Source organism: Vulpes lagopus, chromosome 23 (assembly GCF_018345385.1).
Source record: "Vulpes lagopus strain Blue_001 chromosome 23, ASM1834538v1, whole genome shotgun sequence".
In the NCBI taxonomy this organism is placed as follows: Eukaryota; Metazoa; Chordata; class Mammalia; order Carnivora; family Canidae; genus Vulpes; species Vulpes lagopus.
This window is the reverse complement of record NC_054846.1, coordinates 44,684,407-44,697,519: the sequence shown is the minus strand read 5'-3', so window position 1 is coordinate 44,697,519 and position 13,113 is coordinate 44,684,407. Positions and strand designations below refer to the sequence as shown.

At 38.5% G+C, this 13,113-nt stretch overlaps 1 long non-coding RNA gene across 1 annotated transcript in view; it reads right to left on the bottom strand.

Moving 5' to 3' along the window:
- Positions 1 to 13,113, bottom strand: part of LOC121481195 — a 54,132-nt gene that overhangs the window by 24,034 nt on the left and 16,985 nt on the right. Inside the window, exon 3 of the long non-coding RNA XR_005985217.1 lies at positions 534 to 705. This is a non-coding gene — a long non-coding RNA (uncharacterized LOC121481195). The remainder of the gene's footprint in view (positions 1 to 533; positions 706 to 13,113) is intronic.

Here is a 13,113-nt window from a genome sequence, read left to right as displayed (position 1 = left end):
GGTTGGTCTAGCCACCTTCCCTCAGTAGCTCAGTGTTTCATGCCCTTTCTTTCCTGTGTTATATACCCAGTCTCCTCCCGGGAGTATAACTGAGGACACTTAGTTCCACCTTCTAATCACAACCAATTCAAGCATCTCCTACCCTCCTTATTTCCTTGCTTACGAAACAGGGGAAGAATAAGTGTCCCATCTATAACATGTGATGCTCCATAGGCACACTGTGTAATACCAGAGCCCCTGGCCATAAGTCCAAATAATCTGAGTTTTTCTAGGGCAGGGATAGGAAGTGGGGAAAATTATATATCTGTGATCTTGCAAAATACTTCCTACTGCTCTACCAACGGTGACAATGGAAGGGCAGCGGAAGATGTAAACTTGAAGACAAGGGATTTCACTGTTAGCCAGTGAAAACAGAATTCCATGCAATGAACTTGCTTTCATAAAATAGGATTCAGTAGTTCATTCTTATTGGTATTTGTATTAATCTATTTGTATTCATTTAATCTATTAATGTAGATTAAAAAGTAACTAACCTTGGGCACAGTGGGTTGAGTATCTAACTCTTGGTTTCAACTCACGTCGTGATCTCAGGGTGGGGATCTCAAGGCTGTGAGATCAAGCTCCCCCTCAGGCTCTGCGCTCATCATGGAGAGCTTAAGATTCTCTTTTCCCTCTGCTTCTCCTCACCACGTTCTCTCTCTTTCCCTAAAAAGAAAAAAAAAAGTGACTAACCTTTTAATTTCACTTTTATATGCTTTTATTTACTCTGCTCTCGTACTTTAGTTATCGTCCTAAAATACCACCTACTATGACAGTGGCATGTGAGCTTTAATTAACTTTTTAATTTTATAGCGAAGTATAATTGCATTTTCTATTGTTTTATGAATTGTGTTGTAATGCAAAATTGTGATTAAAAAATTTATTATAAAACTATGTGTGTTGTATAAATAGAAGTAGTTGGGAAATAAAAAAAAATTACCCTGTTTTTTCCTCTCAAATTCCACTTCTCAGAAGCCACATCACTTTAAGGATGACTGATTTTTCTCCACAAATCCCATAAATGACACACACACACACACACACACACACACACATACCCCTTATAATTAGTGTTCACCACTAAACAATCTGTCCACATCATATAAATATTTCATAGTTTTGATGTACTATTTAGTATGTTTAACTGTCTATTGAAGTACAATCAGAATAATTTTAGCTTTTTCACTATTACAAACACTGCTATAATAATTTTGTAACATATAATCTTGCCTGATTATGTGATATATCTCTAAGGCAGACTTCTAGAAATGGAATCAATGGGTCAGTGAGTAAATATATTTGAAATTCAGACAGATACTAGGAAAATGCCGTTTAAAAAGGTTGTGCCCGCCTGTGCTCTCACCAGCAGCATGTATCTGAGAGTGCCTGTTTGTAACCTTTGCCAGGCTGGTAGTCAGCATGGTACAACATTGTTATGTTAATATGCAGTTCTTTCATCATGAATGGGATCTAGCACCTTATCATATATTTATTAACCATTTGTATTTCTGTTTTTTTGAACTATATTCTTTTTGTGACTGTATTTTTTATATTGCAGATAATTTCCAAGAAGGTATATTATGTACATGTTTTTGTCATTAAATGATAAAATTATTTATTTATTTATTTATTTATTTGACAAAAATTTTTAAACCATATCATTAACATTAGACATAGATGCCAGGGTCTTATATAATGAAATGCTGACTTTTGATATGAGGAAAAGATACCCAATCCGTCTGGGTCCCTGGGACCTTCCTCCTTCCCACATTGCAGAGCACCAGTGGGTTTGCATTCGCAGCATTGTTTTTCAGTATGGGTGGATGATAGTCTCAGACATTCACATCCTCTTTACACAGCTGCACAGCATGGTTTTTGTAGTCTCAAAAACTGTAGCTCAAAAATACAAAAATTGTAGAGGATGGGCTAACTCCGTGCCAACAGCACACAAAGGTTTTCAGAGGTTATGTGAGAAGGAGGTAAGAGACAACATGACTATGCCATGTGTCGCACTAGAGAGAGGAGCTTGGCCTAGCTCTCAGGTGCACCTGTGGAAGACACAGAAGACAGGAGTTGAACGCAAAGAAGATTCTAGTCCTGGGGTGAGTCTAATACTGGGACGCCACACAAAGATTAAGCAAAGGACCTATTTGTCTTTGTTTAAATTCAGTTTAAGTAGCTCGCTAACATGGGGACACCCTTGAGCAGAACAAACCAGCTGTTTTAGTTTGTTAGTTGGTACTGGTGCTTTTTGGTTGCAAGCTCAGGTCCTGACTCAAATGAGTTCAGGCTAAAAAAGAATTCACTAGTTTATGTGAAAGGAAGTTGAGAATTAACTATTTTCAAGCATCAGTGAGTTCAGGGCCATCCCTTATTTCTGGCTTTAGCCTGCCTTTCTCCACATGGGCTCCTTACCCCATGGGCTTTCTCTATGGTCACCAACAGCAGCAAGGTTTTACCTAACAAATGCCAGGTGATTTCTTAAGTGCTGGGAATATAAACATGAGTGAGAAGACATCATCCCTGTTTATTTTTTTTCCATTTAATAAAAATTTATTATTAATTCCATTTTTAGAGAATTCATCTCCCTTCCCTTAAACAGCTAATTCCTTCTCTTCTTGGACTATTTTTGTTCTCTTCCCACCTATAACCTCTTTAGTAAATTCCAAAGTATATAGTTTTTTACCTTTTCACTTGGATATTTCATTTCAACTTGCACAAGAATATAATCTTTATATTTTTATTGATGGTTGCCTATTTGTCCATTGATTCAGTATTTTCATATTTAGACACTTTCCGGTTTTTTTTTTTAGAGCAGTTTTAGGTTTGCAGCAAAATTCCCATATACTCTCTGCCCCAACATGTGCACAACTTCCCCTATTTATCAACACCTGGCACCAGAGTGGGACATTTGTTACAACTGACGAACCTACATTGACGTATCATTATCACCCAAAGTCTATAGTTTACATTAAGCTTCACTCTTGGTGTTGTGTATTCTATGGGTTATTACACATAAAAATGACATCCATCCATCATAATAGTATCACACAGAGTATTTTCAACGCCTCTGTGCTTTGCCTGTTCATCCCTTACCAGCCCCCAACCCCACAATCTCTGACAACCACTGACCTTTTTATTGTCTCCATAATTTTGCCTGTTCCAGAACATCATATAATCATACCATATGTAGCCTTTCCAGATTGGTTTCTGTAACTTAGTAATATGCCTTTAACAGTCTTCCATGTTCTTTTCATGCCTTGATAGCTTTTTTTTTTTTCCAGCCCTGAATAAAATTCCATTGTCTGGAAGTACATTTACCTATTGAAGGACATCTTGGTTGATTCCAACTTTGGCTATTATGAATAAAACTGCTGTAAATATCAATGTGCAGGTTTTTGTGTGACATAAATTTTCAACTCCTTTGGATAAATACCAAAGAGCACAATTGGTGGATCATATGGTAAGAGTTTAGTTTTGTAAGGTATGAACAAACTGTCTTTCTTTCTTTTTTTTTTTTTTTAGTATTTTATTTAAATTCAATTACAAACTATCTTTCAAAGTAGAGGTACTGGGGTGCCAGGGTGGCTCTGTTTAAGCTTCTGCCTTCAGCTCAGGTTGTGATCCCAAGGTTCTGGGATCAAGCTTGCACTGGACTCCCTGCAGAGCTTCTCTGTCTTCCTCTGCCCCTCCCCACTACTCGTGTTCACTCTCAAATAAATTTTTAAAAAATCTTAAAAAAAACAAAAAAACAAAAACAGAATTAAAGATACCAGTTTGCATTCCTACCAGCAAAGAATGAGGGTTTTTGCTGTTCCTCACCCTACCCATTATTGGCTGTTGTCAGTGTTCCAGATATTGGCTATTCTCATAGGTGTGTAGTGGTATTTCACTATTGTTTTAATTTGCATTTCACTGATGACATATGATGTGAAGCATCATATGCTTGTTTGCCATCTGTGTATCTTTGGTGAAGTGTCTATTAAGATTTTTGGCCTATTTTTTTTTAAATCAGGTTGTTTGCTTTCTTATAGTCAAATTTTAAGACTTCTTTGTTAATTTTGGATAACAATCCTTTAATAGATATGTTTTGCAAATATTTGCAAATATTTTCTCCTAACCTGTGCCTTGTCTTTTTTTTTTTTCCTTTTTAGAGAGGGGGAGGGAGAGAGATGGGAGATGGGCAGAAGGAGAGGGAGAGAGAGAGTCTTAAGCAGGCTGCATGCCCAGCACAGAGCCAGGCACAGGGCTGGATCTCACAACGCTGAGATCATGACTTAGTCCAAAGTCAGATGCTTAACTGACTGAGCCACCCAGGCACCCCTCTTCTCATTGTCTTGACATTGTTTTTCACAGAACCAAAGTCTTTAATTTTATTTTTATTATTTTTTTAAAATTTGTATTTATTTATAATAGTCACAGAGAGAGAGAGAGAGAGGCAGAGACATAGGCAGAGGGAGAAGCAGGCTCCATGCACTGGGAGCCCGACGTGGGATTCGATCCTGGGACTCCAGGATCACGCCCTGGGCCAAAGGCAGGCACTAAATCACTGAGCCATCCAGGGATCCCTCACAGTGCTTTTTTTTTTTTTATTGTTGATTCTTTTGGATTTCCTACATAGATGATCATGCCATCTGCAAAAAGACAGTTTCATTTCTTCCTTCCCAATCTGTGTACCTTTTATTTCATTTTCTTGTCTCACAGTATTAGCTAGTACTTCCAGTATGATGTTAGAAAGGTGTGGTGAAAAAAAAAAAAAAAAAAAAAAGAAAGGTGTGGTGAGAAAAAAAAAAAAGAAAGGTGTGGTGAGAGGGAATATCCTTGCCTTATCCTTATCTTAGTAGGAAAGCTTTTAGTTTCTCACCATTAAGTATGAGCTATAGATTTTTTTGTAATTTTTAAAATCAAGTTAAGAAAAAAAAAATAAAATAAAATCAAGTTAAGGAAGTTCGCCTTTACCCCTAGTTTACTGAGAGTTTTTATGATGAGTGGGTGTTAGGTTTTGTCAAATGCTGTTTCTGAATCTGTTGATATGATTATGTGATTTTTCTTTTTTGGCTTGTTGACATGATGGATCACATTAATTGATTTCCTAATGTTGAACTAGCCTTGAATACCTAGGACAAATCCCACTTGGTTGTGGTACATAATTATTTCTATACACTGTTGGATTTAATATTTTGTTGAGGATTATTGCATCTATGTTCATGACAGATATAGGTCTATAGTTTTCTTTTTTTATAGTTTTTCTTTTTTTTAAATAGTTTTTTATAGTTTTTCTTGTAACATCTTTGTCTAGTTTTGATATTAGGGTAATGCTGTCTTTACAGAATGAGTTAGAAAGTTATCTCTTCTGCTTCTATCCTCTGAAGAGATTGTAGAGAATTGGTATAACTTCTTCCTTAAATGTTTGATCAAGGTAAAATTTTAAAGTACAGTTTTCTTTAAAGACTTACGTATTTATTTATGAGAGACACAGAGAGAGGCAGAAACACAGAAAGACAGAGAAGCAGGCTCCTCACAGGGAGCCCGATGCGGGACTCAATCCCCTGACCCAAGATCACACCCTGAGCTTAAGGCAGACGCTCAATGGCTGAGCCACCCAGGCCTCCCTTAAAGTACAGTTTCCATTTGAAAATTACATACTAGCATAGAGTAAAAAAGAGCTCAAATCTTAAGCAGGTATCCTGAATAATTGTCGCAGGAAAATGAAGTGCTAAATCACCTAGAAACCTGTCCTTGGCATTGTGTTAGGTGTTACACACACACACACACACACACACACACACACACACACCCCTATGTGGATAAATACACACCCATTTCTTTTGTTTAAAATTTAAAATCTCAATCTTCATATAATTTTAGACCTTTGTTTCAATAACTATGCAATAGTTATTCCATATTTCTTTTTTTATTCCATATTTCTATGTGGAAATAGAAAATTTCCACATATCTTTCACCTAAGATTCCTCAAATACTAATATTTTATTACATTTTCTCTTGAGACTTTCAGACATGATGGTCCATTACTCTTAAATACTTCAGCATATTATTTCCTACAAACAGGAACATTCTTTTATGTAACCAGAGTATTATGATTACAATTTGGAAATTAACATTGATGCAAAAGTGTTGTCTGATATATGGATCATATTCAAAAATTGCCATTTGTCTTAATAATGTTGGCTATAGCAAAACAAAAGTCTGGGCCATATGTTGCATTCAGCTTTTATTTAATTTGAAATAATTCCACTGTCTTTATCTCATGACATTGACATCTTTTTGGAGTACAAGCAATACATTTTGTAGAATATCTCTCAATTTAGGTTTGTCAGATGTTTCTTTATGATCAGATCTAGGATGTAGCAGACATGATGTTTTCTTCTCAATGTATCACTGTAATTGGCATATAATACCAATTTATCCCATATCCTTCTTTTTAAAGTACTTAGCATCTAGGATTGGTGACAGATACACAGAGGAAATAACTGTGATATAGTCTGATTAGCACAGTAAGGGGTGTGTGTGTGTGTGTGTGTGTGTGACATCTTTTATTCCTTCCCTACAACCTCTTAGCTCCCCTTTTTCTGTAGTCATTTCTGCCATAACCAACTACGTATGTGCTGCCACGGTCTTGCATCAAGTGCACAGATCATCTCTTGCTTTTTTGCAGTAAGGGCTTTTTTGCTACCACCGTGTGGAATGCCTGCAGCCCGTCCAGCTATTTTGGCATAGGCATAGGCTGGGGAGGGTGAGGGAGCTGACACTCAGTGAGGCAACCTTCTATCACTGAGATGTAGAGCCAGTGAATCCATCATCTCCTCTTCTGTGTCAGACAATTCTGATGATTCTGAGACATAATTCATGCAGCTCCCAAAGGCCTCCTCAGTAAGACCAAGCTCCAGGTGGCCACAATATTGACCAGCTCAATAGTTCATCTTTGGATTGGTTTTCTTTTGTTCCATTTGTCATTCTTCTCCAGAATCCTCTACCCCCCTGCTCCTGTCCTCTGGAATTATTTCCCAAAGTAAACCACAACTGCATCCAAGTCCTTGTCTCAGACTCTGCCTTTCAAAGGAACTCAGGATAAGATGTTTGATATGAGGAGTAGACCTAGAAAGCAGACCATCAGAAAAGGATTCTGGAATTGAATCCCCTGCCAGTTGGACACTTCCACTGCAGGTAGAAAGTGTAGGTAGTGATAACCCCTAGCCTGACTCAGGATCACTAAGGTTTCCACTGGCAGATGTTTGGAATAAGTAATGATGGAAAGTCAAGCATTTGCTTATGGACTGGGAATGGTCCTTGAACAATTTAAAGACAGGTACTTTTTAAATTCAAGTATAATTAACATACAGAGTTGTATTAGTTTTAGGTGAATAATATAATGATTCAACAATGCTATACATTTCTCAGGGCTCCTCAGGGTACCTGTACTCTTAATCTCTTCATCTGCTTTCCCCAGACCTCTCCCCACATCCCCCCTGGCAGCCAACCATTTAAGAGTCTGTTTCTTTGTTTTATTTCTTAAATTCTACATATAAGTGAAATCATAATGATATTTGTCTTCCTCTGATTGACTTATTTCAATTAGCATTATACTTTTAGGTCCATCTGTGTTACACGAATCTCTTCAAATTAGTGTTTTCATCTTGGGGGGAGGTTAAATACCTAGTAGTGTAATTACTGGATAATATGATAATTCTATTTTTAATATTTTCAGGAACCTTCATACTGTTTTCCACAGTGGCCATATCGATTTGCATTCTTCACCAACACTCATCATTTCTTGTCTTTTTTACTTTCGCCATTCTGACAGGAGTGAAGTGATATCTCATTGTGGTTTTGATTTGCATTGCCCTGATGATTAGTGATGTTGAGCATCTTTTCAAGACAGTAGTATTTGTAAGACCTTGGGATTGGCTCACTTTTGTTAACAGCTTTTGAAGACTTTTTTAAAAAGAAAAAAAAATAGGCTCAAGGTACCAAGTTTCAGTTCAAGACAGGCTGTGAAAATCAGAACGCCTCCACAGCAGTATTTAAAGACGTACTTACCTTTTGCACCTATGGGAAAACTGTGCTGATAATCAGATCTAAGACTGATAGATAGTATAGCTACAAGGAGACCGAATACACTGCCTTGACAAGTCCCCAATGCCAAAGGAACGGTCTTGGTAGGGAGAGAAAAGACTCCTAAGACTTGCAACTGTAGCATGTAGGTGGGCAAGTCAGAATTCGAACCCCCAGATTCTTTTGAACTCTGCATTAGCACAAGTGGCTCTGTGTGCTTTACTTGAGAAGAATAGCCTCCCATTTTTGAGAGACACTACAAAAACCTCAGATGAGGCAATTGCCTATAATTAAACAAAGAATAGTAAGACCTGGTTAATAATTTACCTGGAAGGATTGAGGATACAAGTGTAGGAATGAATTTTTAAAGTGTTGGGCCAAGGTGGGCAGCATATAAAGGTGGATGGGAGAGATTGAGATTGACATTTATTGACATTGAAAAATACTTTCAAGACATAGCAAGGAAACATGGAGCTAGTCCTAATATATTGCTGAGATGGTTCTCTAACGTTTGGATAGAATGAAGGGCTATAGGAAATGAAGGAGAGATTCTAGAAGTGCCCTAACTGCCTTAAGGAAGGGGTCAGAAGGCTCAGGGAGGTTAGAATAAATTTAAAATACAAGACCTGAGAATCTACCATCTGATTATGTTCCTTGTGAGGGCCCAGGAGACATACCCATCTCCAAGGCAGTCGGAAATACAGTAAAGAAGGTACCATTAGCATCTTTGAAAAGCTCATTCATAGCTATTCACTGACAGTAAGAGATGCTGCTGTGGAACTGGGCTCCCCAAAATCAATTGGACTGATAAAAATCCAAAATAGCAGAGGCCAGATAGAGCACATGACTGACAGAAGGAAAGTGTACATAATTATAATAATGGGCTGCAAGGTCAGAGTGGCAACCAGCGAATCTTCACCCACAGGACTCTGTGATGATGATTAATAGACCATGGTGTTCCTCAGGGCACATTAAATGAGCATCCACTAGGGTGTTACCTGACCTATATGTATAACCAGAAACAGTCAACAGCTGCTGAACCGAAGGCTGATGCCAGCTGTCTCCATGAAAAGTCACAAGCTCTCACTCACTTTACAGATCAAGCAAGTTTCAGACCTGAAACTCATCATTTGAAGGGGAGGCTGAGACCCACCACTAGTAGAACAAGTGTATATATATATATATATATATATATATATATATATATATATATATACCAAATATTTTTCCAATTATTCTCCAAAAGGACACACACAAGGAAACCGGATAGGTCAGATTTCCTCTCACAGTGCTCCCATGAAGTCATAGACCCGGTTTTGCCTATCTCCCTGGTTTCCAAGTGAATGACTGGAAGGGATATACTTAGAAACTAGAAGAAACTTCATTTTGGTTTCTTGTGCTGTGCAGTGAAAATTATTATAAGTGGAAGGACCAGTGGAAGCCCCTGAAGCTGCACATTCTGACTGGCTAAGATAGTGAATCTGAAGGAATATAGCATCCTGAAAGGAAATATAGAGGCCAGTGTCCCCACTGAAGACTTAAGGGATGTGCAGGTGTTGGTAGCCATCATATCTCTGTTCGACTCACCTATTTAGCCTGTTTAGCCACTGCAAAAACCAGATCCATCATAGAAAGTTATGGTGGACTACTATGAATTTAATCTAAGAACATCCTCATCACAGCTGCTGTGCCAGATATGGCATATTTGATAGAAGATAACCACACAGCTTTTGGCACCTAGTCCATAGTTATTGCTTTAGTGAACTAGGTTCTTCTCAATCCCTGTCAGTGAAAAGGAGCAAAAGCAGTTATCATTTATGTGGGAAGGGGAGCAGAACATACTCATTTTCTTGCCCCAGAGCTATGTTAACTTGCCGGCTTTCTGTCACAGTATGTGTGGTCCACAAGAACACTGACTTTCTATAGAACATCATGCTACACTGATAAGTTGAGTAGCAAGATGCTTCCACACCCGCTGATAACCATAAACGGACAAATGCAACAGCCTTTATCCAATCAGGCTAAAGCGACGTAGGGCTGTAGGGCTTTCGCCCCTCCAAGGTGAAGAAGCGGGTAAGCCACCAGATAAGCAACCTGGATGAAGCAGAATGGTGGGAGAGAGAGAGGAAGAATATTAATTATGACCTTGAGAGCAATTGCAGCTGGTAAGGGAACATTGCTTGTTTCTCTAACACTCCTGTGTCAGATCTTTTGTGGGCATTGCTGTCAGCTACTGCCTTGAAGGCTCCCTGATAGACTACATGTAAGGCAGGCCACTAGCACATTGTGGAGTATACTAGACATCTCTCACGCTGACCTCAATCCAGTTGGGCAATGTGACTGATAGATGATAGCTACTACCTCTTACTTTCCACCCTGGGGCTTTTCTGCTTTGCAAACATGGAAGTATGAGAGTGAATAGGCCCTAAGGCAACAATATCAGTAGGGGAAAATTTGCTTCCTTCCATCTATGTGGCAGCGAACGATTCCTAACTCTGCCCTCTTAGAAACTCTCCTAGGCCTCTATTGCCTATAAAGGTAACCAGATCAGTAATGTACCTCTGTACTAATTTTTTGGTTACCCTGTTTTATTTCTAGTCCTCTACCCCCAAATTTTGTCCCCTGAGATCATGTCCCAAACTAAGTGAATATGAATGTGAACCTTGTCTCAGATTCTTCTTTTTAGAAACCCCAGCAAAGACACCAAAGTAAGATGGAACCCCAAATGTGATGCTATAAGGTTTTTCAGAGAAAATAACAATTGAGTTATGCCTTGAAGTCTCACCTAAAGATTTTCCATGTGGATAAGAGGGAAGAGTGTTCTGCGTAGAAGTAAAAGTGTGGAGAAAAGCAAAGAGGCAGGAAAAGGCGTGGCATATTCAGGAAATCTTAAGCGTTTCACAGTGGTAGAAGCAACAGGGTCATGTACTGGAGGTGGCAGGGGATGTACAGGGATAAACAGGACACAGGGAATACTGTGTGCCATGCTAGCTGGGACTTCTTTTGTAAACAATGAAGAAACAATTACATTAATCCTTAAACCAAACTTTCTGCTTAGCCTGAAGGATTGTGAAAACCAGCTTACTTTTTAATTTCCAATTGAAACAGGAGTTGCCATTACCTATGAACACTTAAAGATGAAGCTGTCCTGAGAGAGCTCATTGAAAATTCTAGAGAAGATGTATGGTGACATAAAGTAGACACTGTTGGGGTGCCTGGGTGGTGCAGTCAGTTAAGCATCCGACTTGGTTTCAGCTTAAGTCGTGATCTCAGGGTGGAGCCCCCATGTTGGGCTCCCTCTCAGTGAGGAGTCTGGATAAGACTTTCTCTCCCTCTCTACTCCTCCCCCCCCCCATTCACTTTCTCAAATAAATCTTAAAAAAAAAAAAAAAAAAACCCAAACAGACACTGTTGACTGCCTATCCAAATCCATTTCTTCTCCCCTCTCCTTTCTTGCTGAGAAGGGTCCCAGTTTTGTTTGTGCATACGGGCCATATAATTGGAGCAAGAGAAGGGTTTCCTGACTTCAGGTGATAGTCTAAGCCAGAGGTTAGCAAACTTTTCCTGTAAAGAACCAGACAGTAAATATTTTAGGCTTTATGAGCAATATGGCCTCTGTTTCAACTACTCAACAACACTGTTGTAGTGTGAAGGGCAGTCTTTAATAATGCTAAACTTTATTTATGACACTGAATTTTGAATTTCACCTAATTTAAAAAAAAATACGTTTAAAGATTTTAATTCCAGTATAATCAACATACAGTGTTATAGGAGTATCAGATGTACAACATAGTGATTCAACAATTGTATACATTACTCAGTGCTCATCTACCTCCTCTCTGGTAACCATCAGTTTGTTTCCTATAGTTAAGAGTCTGAAAAAAAAGTGTGTTTTTTGTTCTTTTTTTTTTTTTTCTTAAATTCCACATATGAGTAAACTCAAATGGTATTTGTCTCTGATTGACTCATTTCACTTAGTGCTATACTCTCTAGATGCATTCATGTTGCTGTAAATGGCAAGATTTCATTCCAAGGCTGAGTAATATTCTATTGTATGTATATGGTCCTTCCTTATCCATTCATCTACTGATGGACATTTGGGTTGCTTCCAAATTTGGCCATTATAAATAGTGCATATACCTTTCCAAATTAGTGTTTTTGTATTCTTTGGGAATATACCCAGTCATGAAATTACTGGATCATATGGTAATTCTTTTTTTTTTTTTTTTTAATTTTAAAGGAAACTCCAGGACAGCCCAGGTGGCTCAGTGATTTAGCACCGCCTTCAGCCCAGGGCGTGATCCTGGAGACCCAGGATCGAGTCCCACATCCGGCTCCCTGTATGGGGCCTGCTTCTCCCTCTGCCTGTGTCTCTGCCTCTCTCTCTCTGTGTCTCTCATGAATAAATAAAATCTTAAAAATAAATAAAAATAAAGGGGGGAACGCCTGGGTGTCTCAGCGCTTGAGCACCTGCTCCTGGCCTAGGGCATGATCCGCAGTCTCAGGATCGAGTCCCACATCAGGCTCCCTGCCTGGAGCCTGCTTCTCCCTCTGCCTACATCTCTGCCTTTCTCTCTTTGTGTCTTTCATTAATAAATAAATTTTTAAAATCTTAAAATAAATAAATAAAAATAAAGGAAACTCCATACTGTTTTTCACGGTGGCTACATCAGTTTGCATTCCCACCCACAGTGCACAAGCGTTCCTTTTTCTCCACATCCTTGCCAACACTTGGTACTTCTTGTGGTTTTGATTTTAGCTATCCTGACAGGTGTGAGGTGATATCTCATTGTGGTTTTGATATGCATTTCCCTGATTAATAGTGATTTTGAGCATCTTTTCATGTGTCTATAAGTTATTTGTATGTCTTCTTTGGAGAAATGTCTGTTCATGACTTCTGCCCATTTCTTAATTGGATTTTTTGGGGTTTTTGTTGTTGTTGTTAAGTTGTATAAGTTCTTTATATACTCTGGATACTAACCCCTTAGCTGATGTCATTTA